The following is a 14679-nucleotide window of genomic DNA, read 5'->3' as shown; positions in this document are numbered from 1 at the left end:
ATTAATTCAGTTATACAACTGTTCTTTACAATAAGCCAAATTTTGTATTTTTGCTACCAGCAATGATCAGTATTTATGTTGGAGGACATGTTTATGGTTATAATAGTGCACATCCTCAAAGAGGTTATTAGGAGAGTTCCACCATTAACCAAATTTACTAGAGAGTATTTACTAGAGAGTTGCACAAAGACAAAAAAAATTAAATAGATTACAGAGAATTCATATTGACCTTTAAAAATATGTTACAAAGTACTCTTCTTAAATAAAACTCTTTTCAATACTTACCACCCTATGTTTTAACTCACGCCAAGTGGAAATCTGGGTAAATTAACCTATTTGCTTTTACATTTTTACTTTAAAACACAGCACTCTCTTAATGGTTGTAAACGATGAGAGAAATCGAGAGGCAAAAATCAAGTTCATTCTCTTACATCAAATTTTAATTACTTCAAATTTGGAGATTTGCTACCACAGCAGAGATGGTTCTGTTTGCTCTTAGCTGAAGTGCTGTGTAAGATCAATATTACCTCATTTACAAACTGAGAAAGAGAGCTTAGTAATCATTTCATGAAATATTATATAACTATGTGACAATGTTATACAGCCAAATCCTTAATGATTCAGTTAGTAGGTAATTTATGCTCTGTTGTTTCTTCTACCAAACCTCTCAACAAGCTGGTTTCAGCCATTTAAGTAACTATCACCATTTCTACAGGAGAGTGGACTGAAGACTGCACCCGATCATTCAACCTGCTCTTTGTTAGTAGCTCTGGCAGTTTACGAAGTTCCCTGAAATTCTTAGAGGACTTCTGGTTGAAGTTTCAGGAAGCAAGTCAACTGTAACATCTGATAATTCTAAAAGAAAGCTATACAATCCCAGGAAAACAGCACACGTAACACCCACTTCTCACCTCACCATAACTTAGAAACCTTCCCAGCGGTGAATTCGCCTTCTTCCAGTACTTAACTGCACATTTGTCTGCGTTCTACTTTTAAAAAAGTGGAAAAGGCCTCCATGATTATGCTACCATCAGAGCCATTAACCCAGACTGTGGGTAGCAGATCTTTCCCACTACTTTTCTCTATGTGTACAGGCATAAATAAAAGCCTGAAAGCTCCTTTAGAATTTGGGGAAAAAAAAATAAAAATAAAAAATCTCTAGCAACAGTTATCTTAAAAAGATTTTAAATTAATGGTTAAAATTGGCCTAGAAATATCAATTAATTAAAGTTACTTTCTCTATAAAAATATATCTAGCATAAACATCAAAGAACATGTATGTGTCATAATTATATGTACATATAAATACTTTATAGAGATATAAATACTATATAGAGGTAAATCTATATATACAGACAGAGAGAGGCATTAGTCACCTAAGTCTTGGAAATTTCTAGGATATGTTCTGAACTTCCTCTTCAGAAGGTATATGATGAAAACAATATGTAGATATATTTATACAATGTGAATAGCAAAATACAAACATGAAATAAAAGCAGCTATTAGTATCTAGATATGCTCCCTTAGGTGTTCCCTAGAAAATATATAGTGTTATTCAAAACTTTTCTAAAAAGTAGTATTAAATCTTTGAAATATAATTGTTACATAAATTAATTTATTCATACTATGTGATCTGCCTTTCCAACACTATCTTTAAGTATACAATATTGGAGGATGAAACAAATTCCAAATTTTCCATAACTATACCATTTCAATGAAAGTAGAAAATTGGCATTTATTCCTTTGTACAATATTTGTGTCGATTAACTGACTTCTGGAGAAAATAATCATGAACTGTAAGTATCATTAGAGTGCCTGAAAACATTTCCTCAGTATAAAACAAATACAAAACTGCAAACAAGAGCCTAAAAACAGTTTTAAGTACCTTCTAAGCCTAAAACAATGACTGGAACAATGACTTTAAGCCATTATCTTTAAAATAAAGGCCTGATTTCAATTTCATATTTCCACTGCTTGAAAGCAAAGAGATTTCTCTAATCAAAATTTATACCATTTTCCTCTTCCAATCTGAACATATTTAAGCTCCCATAGGAACAAGTTTAAGTTTCTTGATCTCTAAATGTGTCAAGGCAAGCACAATTAGATCCACCAGCCTCTGACACATTAAGGTACCAGGGCTCAGGTAACCATACTGTTGACTCCTGTAATAACTACTTTTGAATTTATTATTATATTCAAATAAAATAACTTTTTTTTGGCCCATTAGAGGTTTTAGAAAACAAACCGCAATTTTACAGGACGATTCACAAACAAAATGCTCTGCTAAGTGAAAAATTATCTAATATCAGCAATAGAGATTAAAGATTTTCAAGATTTTTAACTTAAATTCAAAAGCAAAACTGGATATTCTACAGTAAAATTACTACCCTAATATATCCTTGAACATTCACTTGTTCTTTGATTAATAAAAAAAGTGCCCATTTTGTTAATATAACCATAAATTCAACTATTATCACCCATATACTCCTACTTTTTATACATTCACTATTAGTAAGATAGTCTAATGGGGTGCCCGGGTGACTCATTCGGTTAAGCCTCAGACTCTTGGTTTTGGCTCAAGTCATGATCTCAGGGTTGTGAGACAGCTCCATGTTCAGTGTGGAGTCTGCTTAAGATTCTTTCTCTCTCCCTCTCCCACTGCCCCTCCCCCCAATATATGCACACCTGCCCGTGCTCTCTCTCAAATAAAATAAATAAATAAGATCTCTTAAAAATTTTTTTAAAGGGGCGCCTGGGTGGCACAGCGGTTAAGCATCTGCCTTTGGCTCAGGGCGTGATCCCGGCGTCATGGGATCGGGCCCCACATCAGGCTCCTCCGCTATGAGCCTGCTTCTTCCTCTCCCACTCCCCCTGCTTGTGTTCCCTCTCTCGCTGGCTGTCTCTATCTCTGTCGAATAAATAAATAAAATCTTTAAAAAAAAATTTTTTTTAAATAATTTACGATCAAGTATTTTACCAAAGATTTTATTTAAACAACTTAGCCATACTTATTATTTTCTTTCTCTAATACATTGACCAGTTCACCTGAAAAATAAACATCCATGCATATAATATACTACATTAAGCTATAAAAATAGGTAGTTTATGTTGCTAATTGACATGTCAAACTAAAAGTGAAATATTCCCAATTATCATGTGTGAAACAAGTTCATACATTATACATAGCAAGTGGACAATAAACTATATGTCAGTAAAACGTTGGTAAAAAGTAAAATAACATGAACAAAATCGCAGTGCTAATTCAGAGCTAGGATTTGATCCAAGCCTGCTGTTTCCTTAGACATAAAAATATGCCACAAATATTGGTTGAATCAATTAATGAAAGGCCCCTAAATCTACCCTCCAAACTCTTAAAAGGAAACTGTTGTGGCCTTTGGGAAAAGAAAGTTTATTTGTACACCATAAATGTAATTTTAGTCCCTCAAGTGTTATTTCCGAGAAGGGAGCCAAATTCTGCAAATATATTTGGTAACTTCTCATAAAGGCAAAATTGAGCTGGACTTAAAAAATAACTGGTCCTGACTGTAAATATAAACAAAAGAAAAATAAATTAATTTGCTGATTGTATTTTTCTGAGAGAATGACTCAGCTTTAACCATAACATAATCTCACCCAATATTCTGAAAGACTAAAATTTGATTAAACTAAAGCTATGGTTCACATGCAAAAGCAGTGACTGTTTTGTATTAAATACAGATATGTCACTATAACGTGTATACTAGATATAAATATTACTATTTTACCCCTATAATCTCAATTGAATCAACTGAGTAAGAAACTCTATGACCTTTGTATTTCTAAAAACCTATTAACATAGTTTCATCTCTTTAATGCTCACAGTAAACTTGCAATTATGTAAAGAAAAGTTTCTTTACTTTGCAAGTGGAAAAACTGAAATCATAGGGAAAACACTTTGCCAAGGGTGATTCATAAAGTCAGTCTCAGAGGGCATACTGATATTCACAATCTCAAACTCACCAATCCAGTGTAAATACAATCCATATTAGCGTTTTCTACCATTCAACCCCCAAACTCACAACAGTAAACCAACTTCCCTGAAAAGGAAGGAAAGAAAGTAGGGAAGGAAGGAGGGATGGGGACACAAATTTAAGACATAAAAGAAGGGTCTGAATTGCAGACAAGGCTCTGAGTTTTTGGCTAATCTGGAACTTGGAAGCAGCAGGGCCTTAAGAATTGGGTAAATACTGTGTGAAATAGTGAGATCACCCCAACTTCTACTCCTTCAGGAGAAAGGGCAAGATCTACTTATGGGGGTCACTTCAGACAAACACAAGGAAGACATGCTAAACACGTTTTCCACTTTAACTCCATGACCCAAATCGGTGCCATTTGAGAATAGCTAATTGAATTATTCAATTTAGGTGGAAAACCATCTGCTCAAAGCCCAAGTCTTCGATTCTTACTGGCTCTGAAAACAAAGAAGGTCAAGGGACTGAAGTTGCAGCAAGCCTAGTCCAAGTTGAGAAGACAAATGGCAACCAAATGTGAACATGAACAAGTATGGCCAGCACAAGCAGCAGCAGGCCCCCAGCAATTCCACTGCAACACTGGCTGAGGGTCAAACTTTCCTCCTGGAGCACTTCTTTCACCCTCTTTTGTCACATCCGACTGCACTCTGTGCTTAGTTTGTTTTTTTTGCCAAGAAGACTGATCTTAGTCACCTAAAAATTCTCATTGCAAAAGAAACCCCTTGTTTAAACCCAAGTACCCAACAGCTCCTTTCCAATTATCCCCTGCAAGTTCCCCAGTCTCTTTCATGCCTGGCTACTGAGCCCAGTCTGGTTTGGCTGCCGGCCAGGTTCCTCTCTTCTTTCCTTGTCAGTCGTAAAAACTTGGAAAACACTCCTGGACAGCTCAAGGAGACCTTTTAATTATGCAATGGGGCAGTACCTTAGCCTGTCTGCTGTTTCCAGCAAGGCTTGGAGTCGCCAGCGACTGGGCTCTCCCAATTGGTGGGTTTTCTAGCAAGGCTACTTGTTTATGTGGGGGAAGGAGGGAAAGACTGGCAGAGAAAGGGGGAGATTTGCAAATCTGAAAATATTCCAAGTCCTCTCAGACTTTCCTACCCGCGAACATTCACTCTCATTACCGCCCTCCTTTAGCACTTTATTATCCATTTGGTATCACAGACACAAAATCGTCAGTATTGTGGTCTCCTACCACTCCTAGAAATTAACAAGCGAAACCATGACCAGAACACTCCCCAGAAACTTTTATTCTTGTGTTGCTACAACACTGCTTTTCTAAAAAAGCAGGTCCGAAAGTGACCTCAATTAAATACTTCCTAATGGATTGCATTATACTTCATCAAACTTGCAGACTGAAATAGTACATGTAAAATGCCTGATTGTACGTGAAAGTAAAGCGAGCTCAATTGAGAAAAACTGTTGGGACCCAGGAAGATGCACCCTGACTGACATCCTGCACCTATGAGGGGTTTGCCCAAATGCTAAGCGGACTCTCCAAGTCCAACACCAGCTACGCCTTCCTTACTCTACCCCCGCACGCTAGTTCCAACTGCAGCGTCCGGCTTCCTGTTCAAGTCCCATTCAACATCGTAAACACATTCCAAGAAAACCAGCCTGCCCAGAGTTCCCTCCCGCACACAGGGAAGTCGGCGCGGCGCCCCAGGAGCCACAGGGAAGATCCGACTGCGCTGGGTTCTGCTCGGTGTAGTGAGCCAGCCCACGGGGAGGTGGACCCGGGCGAGCGAGCCTGGCAGCGGGATCGAGAGCCCACGGTCTCATCACCACGCCGCGCCGTGCTCCCCTCTGAACGCAGCTCCCGCCACAGGGAACTACTTGACCCACCCAGCCAAAGGTTAACGGTGCGGGCGCCGCCCCTGAGCCGGGGCCCTCCCAGCCCCGGCTTTAAAGAATCCTGAGCCGGCCTAGCAGCTTCGCGCCTCCCCGCCCCCATGCCCACACTCTCTCCTGGAGCCAACAAAAGGGAGGTTACGCTGCAAGAAGTTTCGCTCCTGGGTCGCCTCGTTGTGACCCGGCGATGACTTGCCGGCTCAGTCCCGTCGGGTTCGCGCGCCCTCAGCGGTGCTGATCCACTCGCCCCCCCACCCCCGCCAGCTCCTGCCCACCGGCCCTGGCCACCCGGCCCAAAGTTACCACAAAGGGCTAGGAAGAGGATCCGGGAGCCGCGAGCCCGATGCGTCCCCGACCTCGTTAGGCTTCCTCGTCATCCCTCTAGCACTGCCATGGCAGTCGTCAACAGGTCTTCGCCTCCTTTCAGGCTGGAAGACTCCCAGCGCCTTTCACTGCCCTAATTTTTGCAACCTGCCCGCCGGCGGCAGCGGCAACGCGCAGCCCCGCGCCCTCCTTCCCAGGCACCCGCGGCGGGTGCTGACCACCGCCCGCCTCCTCTCGGGATGTCAGCTTAAGAGAGACTGCACGCTACCTGACGGGGAGGCTGGGCTTGCAGCCGGGGAAGACCCCAGATAAATCGCAGTCTCTCCATACCTTACGGACCAATGCAGTCGGTCAGGCTTCGGGCAGGGGCGTGGAGAGCTGCCGCGTCCTCGGAGCCGGGCGGTCTCCGCTCCTACACGGCTGGGGCGCCGTTTCTGCGGCCGAGAGGGAAAGTTTTTCGACGTCAGCACGGTGCGGGACTCGGGACCCTTCGGCCCGGGTCCCCTCCCTCTTCGCGCTCTCTGCCCCCTCCCTCCTCTTCCTAACCGGCTGAAGCTAAAACTGGCGGCGGCTGGGGCTCGAGGCTCGGGACTCAGGGTCGCTCCCGGCTGGGAACGTGGGGCTCCCCCTCTCGGCCAGAAGGGAACGCTCAGACTCCGGCTGGCGCACTTCTGGCGGTCTCCTTGGACACTTCCTAACGGGACGCCTGTGTTCGAGCTCTCTGACTTGCTTCAGGTTCTGATGGTCGTTTCCTATGGGCCCACTGGGCTGTCAGGCGTTTGCAGGCGGGACCCAAGGGAGAAAGTGAAACGTGACAGAAACCCGACTGTAGGAGGAGAGGCCTTACCTTACCCCGTGCTTAGCTGGGACAGAAGCAATAACAGTTCCCCCACCCCCAGCCTCGTCCCCCGCCAAGTTTCCTTTTGAACCTCCTCCCTAAAGCTCGAGATGGGGACTGTTTGCCTTCCCTAATCTGTGTTTCCTAACACAATTTTAAAACACTTCTGAGGCTTAATAAGAAAAAAGTGTCAAAAGAAGCACACACACACACACACACACAGGAGTAGAACGTGCTTTCGTTACAATCTTTATCAGCAAAGCATTGACACAGTTGTTGCTGCTGTCCTGACCGTACCTGCACAGACATTTTTCATTTTTCCTAATTTTTTAACTCCGTCTGAATCTCCACGCTTTACTATGCCTTATAAAAGAAAAAGAAGACTGCTTCAACCACCAGATCATGCTCACTCGCTTCATTCATATGTGCACATCAGAATTCAGAACTTATGTATAGGGTTTGAGGGAAAACACAACAAACCATTCTTACTGACACTGGTAAACCTTTTGTGTGGGAGGAAGGATAAGGAGGGGAAGTATCCTCATATAACATATATATCCTCATCTAAATCCTCATATAAACAATTCTTAAAGGATGTGAGGACCTTAACATTTTTCCAGACGCTGCTCAGAATTTAGTTTGCTAGATTTTCATTTGAATGTGAAAATAGATGGATAAAGAAAAAAAAAGCATTTTGTAAGGCTAACAAATACATATGTGTTACAGTGGAATCCAGGGCTTAGAATCAGCCAGATTCCCTTCCAGACTCCATACTTACTCATTCTGTGCCCTAGGACACTCAACACAATTACAACTGCCAAAAGGAATTATATAATCAAACTCACAGAGTCACGGTCATATTTACAGGAGTTAAAATAGTGTAGTGTCAGGCACAGAGAAGGCACTCAATAAATATTTGGTTCTTACATCCCACTGTATTTAACTATAATTAGGAAAAGATGGTACCGGAAATTTCCCCCAAAGACCTTGTTAACTGAATCAGTTTTCTTCTTCCCAATGCTTTTTCCATTAAAAAAGATATTGAAATGGAAACTAAATTTAGGGATCACCTAGCTCGTGTCAGACTCTCTCATTTTAAATACAAGGTTACTAAAGTCCTAGTATCTTAATTGACTTACCCCAAATCTCATGATTAGGAAGTGCTATAGCTAGGACCAAAAATCAGGCCTCCTCATACTTGGTCGGGTCCTCTTTTAACTATGTTTTCCCTTTTTATCACAACGGTCAAGCACACAGTAAAATAATTTTATTAAAAACAGTCTAAGGACAATGCTAATTGCTTTTTCTGTAAATAACCTTACACAATTAATTTATTTCTAAATAATTGTAAGTAAACAATTAATTTATAACTACTATAAACAATAAATATTATGAAAATAAATCAAATGCTAGCCCAGGATTTAGGAATAAGTAGTTTGACTACCTATCCAAATCCATACTTATATCATGTCATTATAAATATACGGATCTTTTCTCTTAACACAGTATTATAAAACTCTGATGGAGAACTCTAGATTCACAAGAATACAAGAATACAAACCATTAGAATTCGCTGCCCCTGTTTGGGGCACTAGATCAGCCTTCAATATATTCCAGCTACACTTGAACAAGTGCAGGGCATAGGAACAAATCAGACTGCAGAGATCAAATATTACAAGCACTATCCTATGAATTAATGAAAAATGTCATAATATGTACTTCTTGGTCATTTGCTCCTGATGGCTCTAAAGAGAAGTTTTCCAAACCCTTTCTCATCTTAGTATCAAAAGTCACGTGGACTTTTACACAACTCTCAGAGATAAGACTCTATATTCTCTTTCTGAGTGGGGATTCTCTACTACTCCAGCTTCCCCCTAAATTAGCCACTAAAATAATATCTAGAAGACCTTTTATAGCCTTCTCTATGCTCCCTTTCCATGAGAGGTGGAAGTTGCCAAAAAAAGAGAAAAAGATTATAACTGTCAAGTGCATCCATCACGGATGGGTGAATGGGGATGCATGAATCCCCATAACTGTCTTGTTTCAATCATTGCATACAGTGCTAAAAGTTACTCATTTTTATATTTTCTCCCAATGTTTATATTCTCTAAACTTGCTATTGCTTTGTAATTTTTGTAGCCCAACTTTTGATATGAACTGTTTTATGGAACGGCTTAGAGGTATAAAAATCTCAAGGATGCCAGAACCAAGTTTTCAAAAACACTACAACCAAATAGAACAAGACTTTAAATCAGTTCTGTTAAAGAAAAGCAATTGCATGGAGGGCTTCCGAGGCCCAGGCAGGCCACTACCATTACAATATGCCGAATTCTGCCCATTGCAAATACTCAGATTTCTATCTGAAAATTCTTCACATTAATCACTGTGCATACAGATTTAGCACCTTTACAATATTTTTTAAATTACTTTCTTGGCTCAAGCCAGTCTGAAGTTTCTCTTATTGAGCTGAAAGAACCTTGACAAGGAAAAAAAAAACGACATTTTTTTTTATGTTGAGAATAACAATTTTATTGTTGATTATTACAAAAATACACAAAAAACGGGGTGCCTGGGTGGCACAGTCGGTTAAGTATCCAAGTCTTGGTTTTTGCTCAGGTCCTGACCTCAGTGTCCTGAGATCAAGTCCCGTGTCAGCTCCGCACTCAGCATGGAGTCTACTTCAGATTCTCTCTCCCTCTCCTGCTGCCCCTCCCCCCCATTTGCGCTCTTCTCTCTCTCTCTCTCTAAAATAAATAAATATTTTTTTAAAAATACACAAAAACATGCTGGTTGTTTAGCTCTATATTACTGCAAACCCACCATTTAGAGTATCTGACAATTTTTTTCAAAGAAAATAAAAACCAAGATGTAATTCAAAATCTTAGTTGTGTGAATTGAAAAGAGAGCATATATCTTTTCGTTATGTGAAACAACAGCCAAATTTTATTCATTGAGTTCCTAGGGGATCTGGGTTCCAAAATTAATGTGTTACATTTACTTTCTCATTTCCATCCTCTTATCTCTTATTCTGTTTTTGTCCTCTTGATTAAGAATATGAAACTCATTGCAAAAATTAAAATAATAATAATAATAATAAGGCCAATACAAAAAAGAAATATTTCACCACCAAGAGTACACATTGCTAACATTAGCTCTGTGCCCTCCAAGTATTATTGAGGTCCCTGAGAGACTCTGTAATAAATAACATCCCTTCTCAACTCCTGGGCTGGGAAAAATTGAGAAATAAAACAAAAGTTTAAAACGGAAGCAAAAATATTGCCTGTATTATTGACAGAGACTTGCTTTGAATTGGTAGATCTAAAAATGAGCAGTCAAAATAGTAGTTTCAGTCACATGGTTCTTGGTCTCCCTACTGAGAAGGAGATGTCTTTGAAAAAGGAGTTAAATTCCGTTTCCTGAGATCTATGAGAGAGAGAAAGAGATTAAGGGAAAGATACAAAGGCAAAGGCAGAGATAGAGAGAAAGAGAGAGAGAGAGAGAGAGAGAGATAAGGGTGTAGCTGAACCCTGCACACCCAGTAATTCTTTCCAAGTTTATTCCTAAATGTATTTCTCAAATACCCTGCAATACCGCTCCAAGAGCAAATGAGTAAAGACCCAGGAAAAATATTTTAGCAAGGAAATCAAGGCATTACCTATAGCCTATAGTACCTATAGCCGCTTCTTTTCTTTTTCTCACAGGAAAGTAAATGGTACATACTTACCATTTAGTAATAATTTAACAATATATCGTAGGTTTGTCCCCTACCTGAATTTATTAATATATTTTTTTGCCATTATAATCAAACTATGGCCATCTGGATGTATATTTATGTTAGACTCAGGGTATGAATCTTTGGGTAAAACATGAAGTGTAATACTTTGTTCTATTTTATAGTTCTATCATATGGCATCCAATTTTGATGGGTCCCATTATGGATTATCCTCACTTAAGCTGATGGTCCCTGTCAGGCATCTCCTCTATAACAATCATCTCTTTCCCTTTATAATTGGTAGATATTTTCTGAAGAGATACTTTGAAATTATGTAACTACTTCATTCCTCATCAAACTTTCAATTCATTCATTTATTTATTTATGTTAGTATAGGCCATTGTTTGCTATTTTATTCAAATGATTATATTCTGTTATTTTCATGGTTTATTTTGGGATTCAAATTGTCAGATTTGGCCAGAGTGAGTCCTTTCAAGCTGACTGGTGTGTCCCATGGCCATGTTTCCGTCGTCCAGGAGCACTTCCTCACTTCGGGGCACAAAAAGTCTCACTTTACGTTTTCCCAGCCCAGCTCTGGAATCAGCCATTGCTCCAAAGAAACCAGTCCCCTTCACTGAAGGATGGTATTTACAATCTGAGCTCCAGGTGCTGTGTCATTACTATTGGGCTTTTTGCTTTACTTAGTCCCTTTCAGTAGCCAAAACCAGGGAACACATGTATACATGTATATATTCTTTTGCCTCTCTCTCTGTATCTTTCATTTTGAAAATCTTGAGCTCATACCCTTACCTCTAATTCCAAATTTCGTATTTGCAACTCCCTTCTCCTCCAGTGAAAATCTAGTTATATTTTCTTATTTAGTCAGTAGCCTGGTCTATAACCAATTTCCCAGGGCTGTCACAGTCCTTCCCCTGTGTGGCCAGGCCACCTCTCCTCAGGAATATCTTCACCATCTTGCTAGGGGCAACAACTCAGACAGACTCTGTATCCTCAGGCCCCTAGGACTCCAGCACATGGCCAGGCTGCCTTCTGTGTGATTTCTTCTGCATCTTGCTGGGTTCCGACTTGTTACACGAGGCCACTCCTCCACAAGGTCACCCTCTTCACCGCACTTGGGCTTCCTGACCCCTCTCTGGGCCACTGCAATCCCGCTATCTCAGTCTCAGTGCAGATGTTCACCTCACTTGGCCACTCCTCACAGGTGGAATTCATATTGCCAAGCGAATTCTGAAAAGTTAATAAAAATGTACACTCTTAGGAGCAGTATGAAAGTGAGTGCCGTTTCTTCAGCATGCAGCACTTGTATTTTCTTGACTACCTGCGCTACCTAGTTAGTAAGGAAACAGGTACTGGTGGCTGTGTGAAGCATGCTTCTCAGTGTTCTTGATACATCATCATCCTGCAAGTTCCCACAGTCCCCTCCTGATTTCATTTCATGAGGAGCTGTTATCTCCATTTTCTCCCATTCCCTAACCCAACACCAGCATTCATTCTAATGTGCTTTAATATGGATCTTTTAAAAATTTTATGTTTCTTGCAAAATACTCATTTTTTTATGCTTTTTAATGTATCTAAATTCTACTGTGTAAACTACCCCATCTTGGTTGTTACTTTTTTCTCCAAACACCTTTAAGTTTTCAAACAATCTACATGAAAATTTAGCTCAATTATTGTTTGAATTCTTATTGTTTTATTGTTTAACTTTCACTGTTAATAAAGCTGAATATGTTTCCATAGAGTTAGTAAGCATCTGTAGTTTCTTTTATGAACTGGCTGTTTGTATATTTTATTCATTTTTCTCTTTTCCGGGTGGATTTGTATATTTTTCTTTTTCTTATAGATTTTTAAGTGTTCTTTAATGTATGTATTAATCTCTAGCAAAAAATAAGGTGTTTCCTTAAACTTAATTTAAAAAATTAAATCATTTTGTTGATTCCTTTGGACTATATAGAATTTCTTTAAATGTAGTCTTGTATGGTTTCTGGGGGTTTTTTGGTAATGCTTATAAAGACCTTCCACCCAAACTAATCACCTAATTTTCTTCTAGTATTTTGTAGTTTTATTTTTTACTCCCCCCCCCCCCAATTTAGTTTCATATGAAATCTAAGATAAGGCTTTTGTTCTCCCTCACCCTCACCCCAGGATAATTACCTAGGTGATTGAGTCATTCTTTCTCCAGTGATTTTAGAAGTAATCCTTATCATACATTAATTGAAATATGAAACAGTGTCTGTTCATGAAGAACTTCCAGGTGTAATCAGACAGTATGCACAATGCAGTAAGAGCCCAAAAAGGCACAGTGCAGACTGAAAGCAAGCCAAGCTCCTATGCCAGCCAAGCCCGTGCAGCCCATGAGCCTAGGAAAGGGGCGTCTTTTCTAACTACAGAGACATCCTCAGGTTCTAACCAAGCACCTGCACAGCTTCCTTGGAAGGCAGCAGGGGGCTTCTTTAATTGACACAAAGACACCATATAGGCTAGTAGCAGCCCTTTCCCTTTTACCTCTTGGTATATTCCTGTAATAAATCAGGATCAATGACCTCAGCCTATAATTGTTACAAAATGTCTGTTAGGCAAGTTCTTCTTCATTATTTTCCCTTTAAAAATTTTATCAGTATTTTCTCAAGTTTATTTTCCCACATGAACTTTGGAAACATTCTGTTAAATTTTTTCATCAGCTGTTTGTTTCCTACTTTTGACCCCAACACTTTTCTGTTAGAATTACTTTAAATATATATATCCATTTACTTGAATCACTTCTCTATTCAAATTTTTTCTTCTGATCCTGAAACAGAAGATGCACTTCCAACCTAAAAAGACTTCTGCACCCATTCATGTTCTATCTTTACCCTCCAACACATTACACTGCCCCTTGTTAGGTTCCCTGGTTACTGCTAAGAGTGAAAGAATCACTATTCCACAAGAACCACCGAATACAAATAACACTTAGAATGCAACAGCCCTACTTTACAGTAGAAATGAGGGAAAACACAGACTTCAATCCAGATCAGGTCTCCACTTCCAGTGTTCTAGTTCATAAGCACTCGAGACCGTAATGAGTGGTAGGTGAAAGCCAGTCATGACCAAGAGAGCAAACCTTGGACGTGCTTTATTGGAAAGGTGTAGCCTAATGACCAGGAGTAGTCTCCTGAGATGTGCTCTCCTGCCCCAGTGTTTGCAGGCCTGGAGAGTTTGCTCAAAGCCGTTTTATTTGCACAAAAAACTGCTGAGTTCAGAAAATATTTTGCCCACTTGAAGACTCATACTTAAAATACAAAAATAAACAGAATTTTATTGCAAATAGAAGAACGTTATTTTTTTTTCTCAATAAGATTGGAAACAAATGATACATTCTAGGTTGTCTAAAAAATATTTTCTGGCAAAAGAAAACTTTATTTGAAAATTATGATTTGCCATCTTTCACTAGAATATTTTCTTAAGTTCCCTTCAAAATCCTGTATCAGAATTTACCCAGACCTGATGACAGAGACTGACAGAAAAGCAGAACAAAGCAAAGAAAGGCACCTATATTCTTAGGTCTGACATAATGTGATTTGGGGAAACGTCATCACGCTTTAAAATGCAAAGGGGACATTGGTTCCTATCACAATCTAACAACAAAAGACTTTCTCTCACTGAGTCTCTTTTTCATTACATGGGTAAAATAATTCTAACAGTGGCTTTTCTGCAAAAGGCAATCTATGGCAGGAATTGCTAGAACAGAGACTTGTCATGTTGGTTCTGCGTCAACACTCTCTAACCCGACAACCTGAGAATATACACAGATAAAGTGCTATCAGTTCAATGGAAATTGGCTGGTTTTCAAAGGGTATGACTGCATAAGCCCATTGTTCAATTTCAAAAATGAAACCCTCTAGAAGCAATTTCGAAATTACACAAATCTTTCACATACACTGATAGTCCAG

At 39.7% G+C, this 14679-nt stretch overlaps 1 protein-coding gene and 1 long non-coding RNA gene across 15 annotated transcripts in view; both read right to left on the bottom strand.

Moving 5' to 3' along the window:
* The window catches only part of GULP1 (GULP PTB domain containing engulfment adaptor 1), a 247233-nt gene extending 240258 nt beyond the window's left edge, over nt 1-6975 (bottom strand). For 5 of the 14 annotated variants that reach the window (XM_087861939.1, XM_087861934.1, XM_045806305.2 and 2 more), the window contains exon 1: nt 6513-6969. The gene's annotated coding sequence lies outside the window, so the exon portion shown is untranslated. The other 9 variants (XM_087861947.1, XM_087861954.1, XM_087861957.1 and 6 more) reach the window with 8 other exon arrangements.
* Nucleotides 6976-9748: 2773 nt separating this feature from the next.
* LOC148110776 (uncharacterized) overlaps nt 9749-14679 on the bottom strand; it is a 497911-nt gene continuing 492980 nt past the window's right edge. The window contains exon 10 of the long non-coding RNA XR_015724380.1: nt 9749-11980. This is a non-coding gene — a long non-coding RNA (uncharacterized LOC148110776). The remainder of the gene's footprint in view (nt 11981-14679) is intronic.

This window comes from Ursus americanus, chromosome 1, assembly GCF_024610735.1.
Source record: "Ursus americanus isolate L20-20 chromosome 1, mUrsAme1.1.p, whole genome shotgun sequence".
Taxonomy (NCBI): Eukaryota; Metazoa; Chordata; class Mammalia; order Carnivora; family Ursidae; genus Ursus; species Ursus americanus.
Note: the sequence above shows the minus strand (reverse complement) of the source record. Positions and strands in the feature narration are given on the sequence as shown.